The 12403-nt window shown below is 42.5% G+C and overlaps 1 protein-coding gene across 2 annotated transcripts in view; it reads left to right on the top strand.

The window, feature by feature from the left end:
* Window positions 1-12403, top strand: part of C27H1orf21 (chromosome 27 C1orf21 homolog) — a 222691-nt gene that overhangs the window by 167583 nt on the left and 42705 nt on the right. The gene's annotated exons all lie outside the window — the stretch shown is intronic.

Below are 12403 nucleotides of genomic sequence, written 5' to 3'. Positions count from 1 at the left end.
ATACACCAGCCTAGGTAGGACAGGTTGAACACAGCTGTTGGGCTTTTCAGAATAGTAATACTCCTCTATGACTAAGAGAAGAAGAGACAACAATATCAACATTCTGTAAGCTGGAAAGCAGAGAGAATGGAAACCGAGTTAACAAACCCAAGAAAGCCTGTGGGATGAACAAAAGGCTCAGAAATTGCTAGCACCAGGGATCTCTGGAAATGGAGATGATGATGGAGCTAAAAACAATTGGATTGATTGAAGGTCAGTTTAAAAAGCAGACTCCTTCGTTGCCTTCCACATTCCTTGCAGCCAGGCACTGTGAAGGGCGGGGATGCCAAACCAAAGTCAGGGCCGTTAAGTCAAAGTCTGCATTCTGACCACTACCAAGATCCCTGGTCCTCTTCCCCCGTTTGGCTCCCAGAATGCCGGCAAGGAGGTTTAGATTCTCCAGGCTGCAGATGAGATGTGTCTTCTCTGGGGTCCCTACCAGCCCAGGTAAATAGACCCAAGCACCTGCCCTTGGAGACGATATCACTGAAAACACCCATCACCTCCCTGAAGCCCACAGTCCACACGCCCCGTCTGTGTACATGGAGCTTCAAGTCAGCTGTCCAGAGCTCCACACTCAGCTAGGAGCAGGCAGCCAGGGATCCCTAGACCGAGGTGTTCCTGAGGGTAGATCCTAGTAGCCTGTCCAACAAGGCACATTATCTGATTATGCTTTGCAGGCCTCCCAAGGTAGGTCTATTTACGTTCTGCAATTCAATTGTTGCTTCTTTCCCAGTATGTCCCAAGTGTACCCCTGGATTTCTCCTGAGAGGTACCTAGCATGTAGCTGGCACTCAGCACGCATTAGCTGGAGTCCTTGCTGATTCGGCCACCACGGGACAGAGAGTCACCTGTGGCATGTTTCGCCTGCTTCTTACAGGACACGCAGCTCAGAATTAGAAGGTGAAGTTTGAATATTCGGCTGTTTTTGTAACTCTGCTGCTTGCAAAAGTTTCACAGTAGAAAGGAAGGACCCTTGGATTTAAAGAACAGGCTTTTAATTCTGCCATCAACAGTATGACCGTCATCAAGTCCTTTCATCTCTCTAGACATGAGTTACCACTGATGTGAAACGAAGGGCGAGGCTAGCCTATCTTTAAAGGTGCCATCCTTGCTTTCAGACCCCGCGACATCAGAGCAAAAGAGTATTTCAGGACAAGACGCTGAGGTTGACCTGATTACTTTGCAGAAGTATATACTGTTACTCCTAATAATAAATTTAGAACAGAATAATACATCATGAGGATAATTGATAATATCTAAGAATTATTGAATATCTACCATGTTCCAGTGCTTGTATTATCTTTTTTAATTTAATGCAGTAATAGTGCTTTAGGAGAGAGATTCTGCTATCTTTGTTTTACAGATTAAGAAACTGAGGCTCTGAGAATTTGAGTTGCTTGCAAATTTTACAGACAGTAAGTGGCAGAGTCTAGTTTTTGAAGCTCTGGCCACCTCCAGAGCCCTGGGCACCATGCGCTTCTCTTCGGAACTCTGTTTGGTGCTTCTCCAGTAAAGACATTACACTCACTCCGTTTCCTTCAGCCACTTGCAGTTTTTAATCTGACTTTATTGCCTCTCACTGGAAAATTATGTGGGGTTCTCCCCCTGTAAAGTGGATTGGCGTTAGCCTTATAAACAGACCAACTGCCATATTCCTTTCACAAAAGTAGTTTGCTCCGAGTTCTCAAAGCCCACAAGCTTATAAAAGGCTCTGCGTGTGTGAAATCACACGTTGTTGAAGTCCCACATATCAAACCTCTACTGGATCTGTACTTTTTCCCAATGCAGTCAGGCCTACAGGTCACTGTTGTTCAACGGATTATGTGGCATACCAATTGTTCTCTGTGATTGCAGATTACTTATAAACTTACAAGTTATTTTAACTGCTCTCTGTGTGTAAATTTGTTTTCTGTGTAATGTTGATATTGCAGTATATAAAAATAAGGAGAGGGCATTTAATAGATTTGATGAAGCAAACCAAAAATATTTTCAAAGAAATTTAGGAGAGGCTGGGGACAAGAACTCCCACCAACTTTTGTTGTACTTTTTTTGTGGCAAAGTGTACATAACATAAAATTTACCATGTTAGATTTTTTTTTTAAGGGTACAATTCAATGGCAGTAAATAAATTCACACTGTTGTGCAACCATCACCACCATCCATTTCCAGAACTTTTTTTCTTGCAAAACTGAAACTCTGTCCCCATGAAGCACTGACTCGAACTCCCTATTCCTCCCTGCGCCCAGCCCTGGGCAACCACCATTCTGTTTGCTGTCTCCGTGAATTTGACTGCTCTAGGTTGCTGTGAATTTTGTAGAAGGTCGTAGGTGACACGATTGGTATTTGTAAATGAAAGAGTAACGGTTGACATTTATTTCCATTATGACCTAAAAGGCTCATTATGGTGAAAATATTTCAGAAGTATTTAAAGTGAAATGATGCATGTTAAGCTCTTTTTCCTCCTTGAAATAACTTAAAACCTATTAAAAAAAAAAAAAAACCTGAGGTTCTTATAACTGGGCTTAAAAGTGATGGTGTCCATATGCTGTCTTGCTGCAGTCCCCAACCCTGGCCAGCGGACTGGTCCCAGGGCCTGGCCTGTCAGGAACCGGGCTGCACAGCAGGAGGTGATGGTGGGCAAGGGAGCAAAGCTTCATCTGCGTTTATAGCTTCTCCCCATCCTCATGTCACCACCTGAGCTCCGCCTCCTGTCCGATCAGCAGCAGCATTAGATTCTCAGAGGAGTATGAGCCCTATTGTAAAAACTGCGCATGCAGGGGATCTCGGTCGCACGCTCCCTGTGAGAATTTGTCTGAAACCGTCCTCTCCCCTCACCCCTGCTCCATGGAAAAATTGTCTTCCGTGAAACCGGTCCCTGGTGCCAAAAGGTTGGGGACCGCTGCTCACTCGGATGCCTGCTGTTTCTTGCTTTTTTTTCCCATGGGGCTACAATCACAATTTTAGTCAAGGGTCCTGTAAAAGCATGAGTCTCCCTTTGATGGCCCCCCAGCCTCCAGTCTCAGTTCCAAAGGTCATTCCTAAGATTCCTCTCTGCCCTTTCTGTGCCCGGCTTCGTTTTGAACGTGGCTGGTCAGTATATGACACAAGTAAATGAGGACAAACATTCAGTCGTTCCAAACCTTTCTTGAGTACCTACCATGATTACCTACTATATGCAGAGATAGCTAAGTCACTGTCACTGTCTTTAAGGGGCTTGCATTGTATTAGGTTGAAACATTTAAAAGGGTCAGAAGAAACAGGTATGTAAACAGCGAAGGTGCCATTACAGTCTCTGCCAAGAACAGCAAGGAAGAAAGCGGCTCTGCCCACGTGGTGAGGGTGTCAGCGTGGAGTCTTCTTTGCCTTTCTTCACAAGCCGGGTGGGTTGTGCTGTGCTCCCTTGACCAGCTTCCGCAGCTCCTGTTCGTAGTCTGTAGGATTCGGGGTTATTCGGAGGATACAGAAGCAGCAAAGCTGATGGTGGCTCATTAATTTGAACAAGGAAGCGGCAGTTCCCGCTGCCGCTCCTCGCACTCTCATCCTCAGTGGTCATTAAATGGAGGTGTGCAAATTTCCTAGATCACAGTTTCAGTGTACATAGATTAGCTAAATTCTGTTACTTGCCTCACATTTTGTCTGAAGCTGAACTTTCTTCTTCTTTGGAAGGTTAAACAAGGAAATGCTAATTCATTTCTGGATTACAGTGTTCTCCTTTCAAAGGAAATTACCTAAATAGACAACTGCCTAATCTGAAGGGAAAAAAATAAAAACTTTCAGCCAGGGGAGGTGGCATGCATGCCTGTAGTCCCAGCTACCTGGGAGGCTGAGATGGGAGGATCACTTGAGCCCAGGAGTTTGTGACCAGCCCGGGCAACATAGTGAGACCCCTGCCCACAAAAAACAAAAATAAATAAATAAAACTTTCTGCAAGACATTATGATGCTACAAACTGGTTGTGGCCTGGTGGTACTGTTTTGGAGATTGGGGATAGAAATGTCAGGATGGTGAGCTAGGGATAGAAAAGGATCTCCTCGTTGTCAGTTCAGGAGGTCACTGCATTGTGAAGAGGACCATGGCATAGCCATGTGTCCTAAGCCGGAGCCTAGGGAAACCAAGACTTTAGGGCCTCTTAACCCAGGCTTTAAAAAGCAGCATGATGACACTCCAGTCTCGTTCATCGAAAACATTCCCTGGACTGCAGTTTCTTCTTGACCACATCAGGTATTTATTTGAGGGAAAAGTTGCCACTTAATTATGTAACGCCACCCTACATTGATCAGCATACAACAAGGAATTAGGTAGAAATGGCAAACAAGTCTTACACCGTATTAAACAAAATCTATATGTATTTTTTTCGGGTACAACTTTTTTATTTTTTCATTTTGTTTTTAAATCAGTAAAAAAAAAAAAATGAGTCCTAGAGGCTGCAGTGATTTAAGCAATAGCAAATTTATGCGTTTTTCCTTTTTTGTTTTTGTTTAAGTAGGTTTAAATTATCATATTGCTGGCACAGCTCATTTGCACAAATTCTGCACCATGCATACTACTTGTAGCAAAGTTACCCCCATCCCAGGGCATAAAAAACTACTCTGGAAAATAATTTTCACTGAAATCTAACCAAACTTCATTACGTGGATTATGACAGGATTATAAATGATATAAAAAATAACATTTTAACATTTCAACATCTACTTAAGAAAATGATTTGCCTATACAAATTTTTATAATTTTTAAAGGTAATATATTCTATCCTCCTGTGGTCCTCAGAATTAAGTATAATGAGGAGGTGTCTTGGGGAATATATACCAAATTTGAGGGCAAGACAGTACGGAAGCTTTTCTAGAAAGCTTCTAAAAGACTGAAAAAATAAGTAAATGAAGAAACTTGTGGCTAAACACACCTTTAAAGGATTTCAGGATCAATTCTGTTTGCAAAGTTTAGTATGAAGATATTTTAAGCAGCACATGTCTCTAAAAGGAGAGAGGAAAAAAAGAACAATGCTTTCCCCTTTATTGCTTACATACCACAATTCAATTTTAAAGAGCATTTTCAACCCAAATGCAGCTGCAGTATCTTCTCCTAACAGCCTTAGACTGGTAACGTCAGTCATGGAACAATGCTAGGTGTGATTATTGACCATCCAGACTGTGTATAGAAATCTAGTGACTAACTCCATATTGTAAAATACAGCACAACAGAACTGGCACTTGTATTAGCTAAAAAGGCAGGAGGGTGAAGTGAGGACACTGTTAAAACTCCTCATTTACTCTGACTTCCGATGGGACGAGGTTGCAGAAGGGTATGGAGGAGAGTGTATGAGTGGGGAGCTAAGCTCAGCACGAGCCAGGAGTAATCGTAGAAATACTGGGAGAAATAATACGTGAAAAAAAGAAAGCAATTTTTTTCATCAGTTAAAAACTTAAATCCCCTGTATTTGAAAACATAAAAAGTTGAAATACATTTTTTTGAAATCATGATACATGCCACAGAAAGTCCACACATTTTATAAATATGTATACTAATAGAAAAAAATTAATACAAACAGTTCCTAGGCAGATGAATAAAAGATGCCATGGCTATGGCTCCTCTTCTCCCAGCAAGCCCCCCACCCCTGCCGAGAGACCCCCACTTAGCACCGTGGTGGGCACCTGACAAAAGGCGGGCTCATCAGCGTTTCCCCGGGATGCTTGCAATTGGCAGTGATGGAGAAGACCCTCTTGCCTTTTGGGCTACAGGTTTGGAAGGATGAATCTGGGATTGCCAGGGGGTCATGAACAAAATGAAACCAAGGTGACAAGCAAAGATGAGGGAGAGAGAGGACATTGCTTGACTACCTGGATCCAGTCGTGCCCGTTCCTGTTGGGTAAGCCAACAAATTCCGTTTCTCCTGAGGGTAAATGGAGGTGGGTTTCTGTCACTTTTCAGGGAGGAAGTCCTCACTGATACAGAACAAACAATTCTCAAAGCACTCAGTCCTCGCACTATCTTGCTGGCCCTTCCCATTCCTCTCCTCTCTCCTCATCAGCACTTGCCTTTGGATTGTCCTGGAGAACTGAAATTTCTTCTCACTCTGCTATGCAGAGTCCTCTCGAGTCTCCATTACCACCTGGCCTCAGGCCGACCCACGTGCAGCCACAACCTATCGAAATACTCAGACAAGCAGAGCGCCATCGTTTTCCTCCCTCGGGTCACCGCGGACTCCTAAGTGGCCCCCTCCCGCTGGTTCCCACTCACGCTGCTGCCAGAGTCCATCTTTCCACAACTCAGATCTGGTCATGTGACTTCCCTGCTTGAAACCCCTCAGAGGCTCTCCATTTCTCTTAGTATAAAACTCAGAATCCTCAATTTGTCTTCCAAGGCCGCGGGGATCTGGCAAGGCTCATAGCTCGGCTTCAGCTCTCCTCCCTTCCCGCCCTGGACCCTGCACTCCAGCTGCAAGCCAAGCTGGCTCTTCCTCATCTTGCTGGGTGCACCTGCCCCAGGCCATCAGATAGACGTGTCCTCCATCCTCAGTGCCTTTCTGCCGTCCCCCAACACACATCTCACGTGCCTTGCTCCGACATGAATATTGATGGAGCTCCCCGTGCATGGACTATGCGATAAATAAAGAATATTGTCTGAAAAATAATTGCATCTCCACTCAGAAAGACTACATTTTTTTTCTAATCTCCTCTGACTATTCAGGCCATCCAAATATAAGCCCTGGAGCTTAAGTTTTATTACCTCTGCATTTTTATTAGCATTAATAGCCATGTCACCGTTCCCTTGCTTGCCCAGAAAAAAAATATCTTTACTTGGAATGTCTGCCCATCTATTAGGGATTCTTAGCAAGGAAGACAAAATACTTGTTTTTATCCAGATTTAACCCTTTTAATCAGTAAGCCTAACCCTCCCTTATTTCTCATTTAGTCAGCACCGTGTCCCCCGTCAGCTAAGCCAGAAGTCTGGCCGTGATTCCTGACGATGCCTCTTCCTCTTCCATCCTCCCAATACGTTTAATTGACCTCAAATCTTACCCGTTCTTACGTTTGCATTCAGCATTTGCATTTTGCTCTCTGACGTCCGCAGTTGCTCCACGCAGGCAGGGATCGGGTTTGTCCTTTTCCTGTCGTATCCCTCAGAGCTGAGCAAGGTGCCCAGCGTGTGGTGGGCACCCAGTCATTTTCTTGACAGCTCTCTGGTCCATCCCCTCTTCTCTACTCCCAGAGCAACTGTTTAATTAATATAAGTTGTATTTGTTCCATGCTTCGTGTGTCACAGGCAGCCCAGTGAAGCAGGTACTATTTGTATCCACGTGTCACAGCTGAGGACACTGAAGCGCAGAGGTTCTGTAGTCGCTCCGGGTCACGCAGGTAGAAAGCGGACAGGCAGTCTGGCTCCTGGGCCTGTACTCGCATTACTTGCTGTGTTGTGACCTTCTCATCTCAGCTCTCGGCTCTGCATGGAATCTCTTCTGATCTACCTGCACAGCTTCCGGACTGTTCTCGGCTTCCATCTCTGAAACACAATTCTGACATTTCTGTCCGAAGCATCATAAACCCTTTCAGTGGTTCCCCGTTGTTCCAGAGGAAAACTCAACGCTCAAGCACGAGCCACTTCATGGCCCAGCCCAGCCCTGCCCACCGCCCTGCCACGCCCAGGGTCCCCACGCTGTTCCTGCCGCCTCGAACTCTGTGTGGTCTCGGCATAGACCACGCTCTCTTCTTTCCCCGCCAGCATATACATTCCTCCCCCTTCAAGACCCACCCCGCCCAGAAGCTTCCCTAACCTCCTCCTCTGGGTTAACGTTTTATCCCAGGGGCTTCCACTACATATACCTCTATCTTTTTAAAACATCTGTTTACTTTCCTGTTTGTTTTTAGTGACTGAGGATCCTATGTCCATAGAACAGTCTGGCACTGTGGTAATAAGTACCATTAAATAGTGATTTAGTGAAGAATGGACTAGTAGGTTTCTCCACTGTGGTTTTCCACTAGTACTTGTTAATCCCTGTATCTGTCCCCAAATACTTTTCACTGTGATCCATGGACCTGGTTTCGATATTGTTTTGGCTTGAGAGGAGTGAGTTCTGCAGGTGTGGAAGGCTAAATAATGACTCTCCCTCCCCCATGATGTCCACATCCTAACCCCCCAAATCTGTGACTATGTTACCTTCCATGGGAAAGGGGACTTTTCAGGTGTGATTAAATTAATGATCTTGGAATGGGGAGATTATCCTGGATTATCCCAAAGGGCTGATATAGTCACACCTATTCTTATAACAAGGAGGCAGGATGATCAGAGTTTAAAAAAGAAAATAGAAGAAGATATAAGCAGAGGTCAGAAAGGAGAGATGCTAAGATGCTAACTTTGAAGATGGAGCAAGGAGCCATGAGCCAAGGCCGGCATCCTCTAGAAGCTGGAAAGGGAAGGAAACAATTCCCTCCCGGAGCATCCAGGAGAACACAGTCCTCAGAGCAGTTTTACACTTCTGATCCTCAAGTTTATGTTTTAGCCATATTTCTGTGGTCATTTATGAAGGAGCAGTAGGAAAATATGAAACCAATACAGATTTTGGTACCTTGAAATACAGTACTGCTGTAATAAATACCTACGGATGAGGAATTGGTTTTGGAATTAGGCAGTGGGCAGAGAGTGGAATAATTTTGAGGAGCATAATAGAGAAAGCCTAGATTACCATGAATAGACAATTAGTGGAAATACAGATGTCAAAGAATCTGCTGATGAGGGCTGAGAGGAAAGCGAAGAGCGCAGTAGAGAAAACAAACCTATGTTGTATTAGGGAAAACCTAACTTGTCATAAACAGATTGTTGGTGTAAATATGGACCTAAAATGCACCACTGGTGAGGGTTCTGAAGGAAATGAGGAACATTTTATCTGAAACCGGAGGAAAGTTTGTCCTTGTTATATAGCAGCAAAAAGCTTAGCTGAATTATGTCCTGTAAGCTATGTGGAATGCAGGACTTGTAAATAATAATATTTAACTGAGATTTCAAAGTGTTGAAAATTACAGGCTAGTTTCTTCTTGCTGCTTGTAGTAAAATGTGAGAGGAAAGATAAATTGAGGGAAGAACTGTTAAAGCAAAAAGGAACGAGGACTTGATGATTCGGGAAATTTTTAGCCAATCCAGATTGCAAAAGACATTAAAACTAGGAGATTCACTATCAGGAAAGCACGCTCTGGAAAGAAAGTCCAGGGTATGGCTGGACAACCTCTTGCTAGTTCCTGGAAAGGATTAAAAGATCAGAGTATTCAGTCCCAGCGATGGCTCTTTGAATAGATTAGACATGTGATTTATTAATTTCCTCAGCCATTTCAGCAGAAGCCAGGAATAGAGACGGATTATCCAGGAAAGATCTTTGGAGGAGCCACTTGTCTAATGAATCCCCATGATATATACAGAAGACCCATGAGGTTCTCAAGGATGCCATACTGGCAGAAACACTGCCAGTTTGAACTAAGGGACAGTGAGGGTGCTATGAATGAAGGTTGTCTATTCCCAACATTCTGTAAGCAGGAAACAAGCTAATAAACCTACTCAACTGCAAACATGTGCTACCCTTTAAGAAGAAAGAAGAGTGACTACAAGGACAGAGCTCAGACCCCGAGGGCACAGTTCTGACCCATAGAGGATTATTCCCAGGCATGAGACCTAATGGAATTTGCCCAGTTAGATTTTGAAATTGCTTAGAATTAGTGACTCTTTTTTCCTCCTGTTTTCTCCCTTTTAAGTGGGAATGCCTACAGCTATTATTTTATGCCTGTCCACCATTGTATTTTGGGGGCAGTTAACTTGTTTTCTAGTTCTACAGGTTCACAGATGGAGAGGAATTCTGTCCCAGGATGGATTATACCCAGAGCCTCACTGATAATCTAATTTAGATGATTTAAATAAAAAGATTTTGGACTTTTGAGCTGAGAAGACTGAAACGGGATTTGAAATTTGTAATGGGTTGTAATGGGTTGAGACTTTTGGGGGACCTTGGGATGGGTGAATGTATTTTGCATATGGGGTGAGTATGAATCTTGCAGGGGCAGAGGGCACACAGTGGTAAGCTGAATACTAATACCTCCTCCAAAGATGTTCACGTCCAAATCCACAGAATCTGTAAATACGTTACCTTACATGATAAAAGGGATTTTGCAGATGTGATTAAATTGAGGATCTTTGCATTATCTTGACTTATTTGGATGGACTCAGTATAATCACAGGGATCCTTATAAGAGGGAGGCAGGAGAATCAGAGTTGGAAAAAGAAGATCTAAGGACACAGCAGAGGTTGGAGAGGAGAGAAGATGCTACACTGCTGGCTTTGAAGATGGAGAAAGGGGCCGTAGAATGTAGGTGATGTCCGGAAGGTAGAAAAGGCAAGGAAACATGCTTTCTTAGAGCCTCCAGAAGGAGGGCAGCCTGTGGACCAGTTAGACTTCCAACCTCCAGAAGTGTAAGATAATAAATCTGTGTTGCTTTAAGCCACTAAATTTGTGTTCATTTGTTATAGCAGCAATAGGAGACTAATACAGAAGATTTTCTGGGCATTGACAGCTTTGGAATTAAAGAGAATTGTGGGTGTGTTCACCCAGATCAGGAAGGCTAGAGACTGATTCTAATTTTTGACTGGCTTACACAGCACAATGAGTGTGAGAAGAAAAAAAAAAATCACGCCTTTCAACTGGATTGTTTAACTTTTTGTTTTTAGCTTTGACATTTGCAGTTTCTCAACTTGGTGAGGAAAACCTGTCAAGATTTTGGTTCATCATAGAAAAAGTTTAGCAATTCTGCACAAACGGTGGGGTTTCTATTTGTTAAAATATTAAAGACCTGGATGATACATTTCTTTGTTATTGTTATTTTGCTAACTTTGATCAAATATACTTTGATTTTTCTAGCTATATTTTTTCCTCCCGGAAGAACCTAGTTTTAAAGCATGTTTATTTTGTGGTAGCCATCTCTTAAATGCAGTCTCCTAGGGGGAGATTGCATTTAAGGGACAAGGCATCAGGCACAGTTGATAGTGGAATCCCTAAGATCTTTGGTCATGTTATTATGGATCACAATGAAGGTGATTCCCATTTGCATGTGTTTTGCCTTATTTGATGGTTGGAGCAGAGAAACAAGAAATAGAAAAATCAAGGTGGGAGGGGTGTTTGTATATGCAGTCTTCTGGGGTAAAAAGCACAGATTTTGTCTCTATTTTACTGTGTCAAAGTGGCATTTGGCATAATTGACTAATGCTATTCCACTGCAGTAGCTAACCAAGTAGTTTTATTAATAGCTTGTTTTGAAGTCTAAACTCTGAATGGCATTTTGGCCCCATTTAAGCTTTCAATAAAGTTTTTTTGCATATTCGTATGAAACGCACATATATTAGTACAAATAAGATACTTGACAAAGTTGCACATCAGACTACACAGAAGGGGAGATCTCTGTGATTAATGTTAGGTAGTTCTGTGATCAAGAATACATACATTTGATGAGGAGTTCTTATTCCTATATATAAATAAATAAACAATAAATAAAAGAATACATATATATTTTTAAATTAGCATCACGGTCATCATTAGGGCTATCCATAAATATTCCAGTTCTCCTCCTTCCAAGCATAGTAGTATTGTATTTTCTCCACTCTCTTGAATCAAGGTATGTTTCCTGTGACATGCTCTGGCCAAGTAAATATGATCATTCACCCTTTGCTCAGCTCCAGCCATGGTGTCTGAAAGCACATGTTGACATGGGGCCTCCATTAGCCTGAGTCTCTGAGTAACCAGATTGAGCAGAGCCATCCTGCAGCCTGTGCTGGACATGTAGCATGTGCAAGAGATAAACTTGTGTTTTATTAAACTACTGACATTGGGGGTTATTTTTTTACTACAGCATAACCTACCGTATCCTAACTGATACAAGCATCTTGGACAAAAATTGAATATGGTTCTTCCAAATTAGTTGGTTCTCTACATGTGTATGAAATAATTATTTCAAAAATGTTGGAGGTATATTATCTTTCTGAAATATCTTTAACTTTAATTCCCAGTGGAATTTATAAGATTATAGCTTGTTTCCTTTGATTACTGACATGGTGACTTCATGACTTTGTTCTAAATTTGTTGGTTACAACTCTGTTTACTTTTTAAAGATTATTTTTAATGTTCCCAATCTACCTTGAGAAGCAACTTTGTCAAAAATACTAGGTGCTTTAAAACTGATTTGCCCCACTTCATGTTTGCTTAATATAAAATAAGACACATGGCTATATTTTAATTTCTAGAAAAAGGAGTTCCAAAAAGCTGAGCGTTTACATGCCAACTTTGTCACTACTAAATAATTCTAACAAAATATTAATAATTCTAATAATCTCCATG

The sequence above is a fragment of the Eulemur rufifrons genome, chromosome 27 (assembly GCF_041146395.1).
Source record: "Eulemur rufifrons isolate Redbay chromosome 27, OSU_ERuf_1, whole genome shotgun sequence".
NCBI lineage: Eukaryota > Metazoa > Chordata > Mammalia > Primates > Lemuridae > Eulemur > Eulemur rufifrons.
Note: the sequence above shows the minus strand (reverse complement) of the source record. Positions and strands in the feature narration are given on the sequence as shown.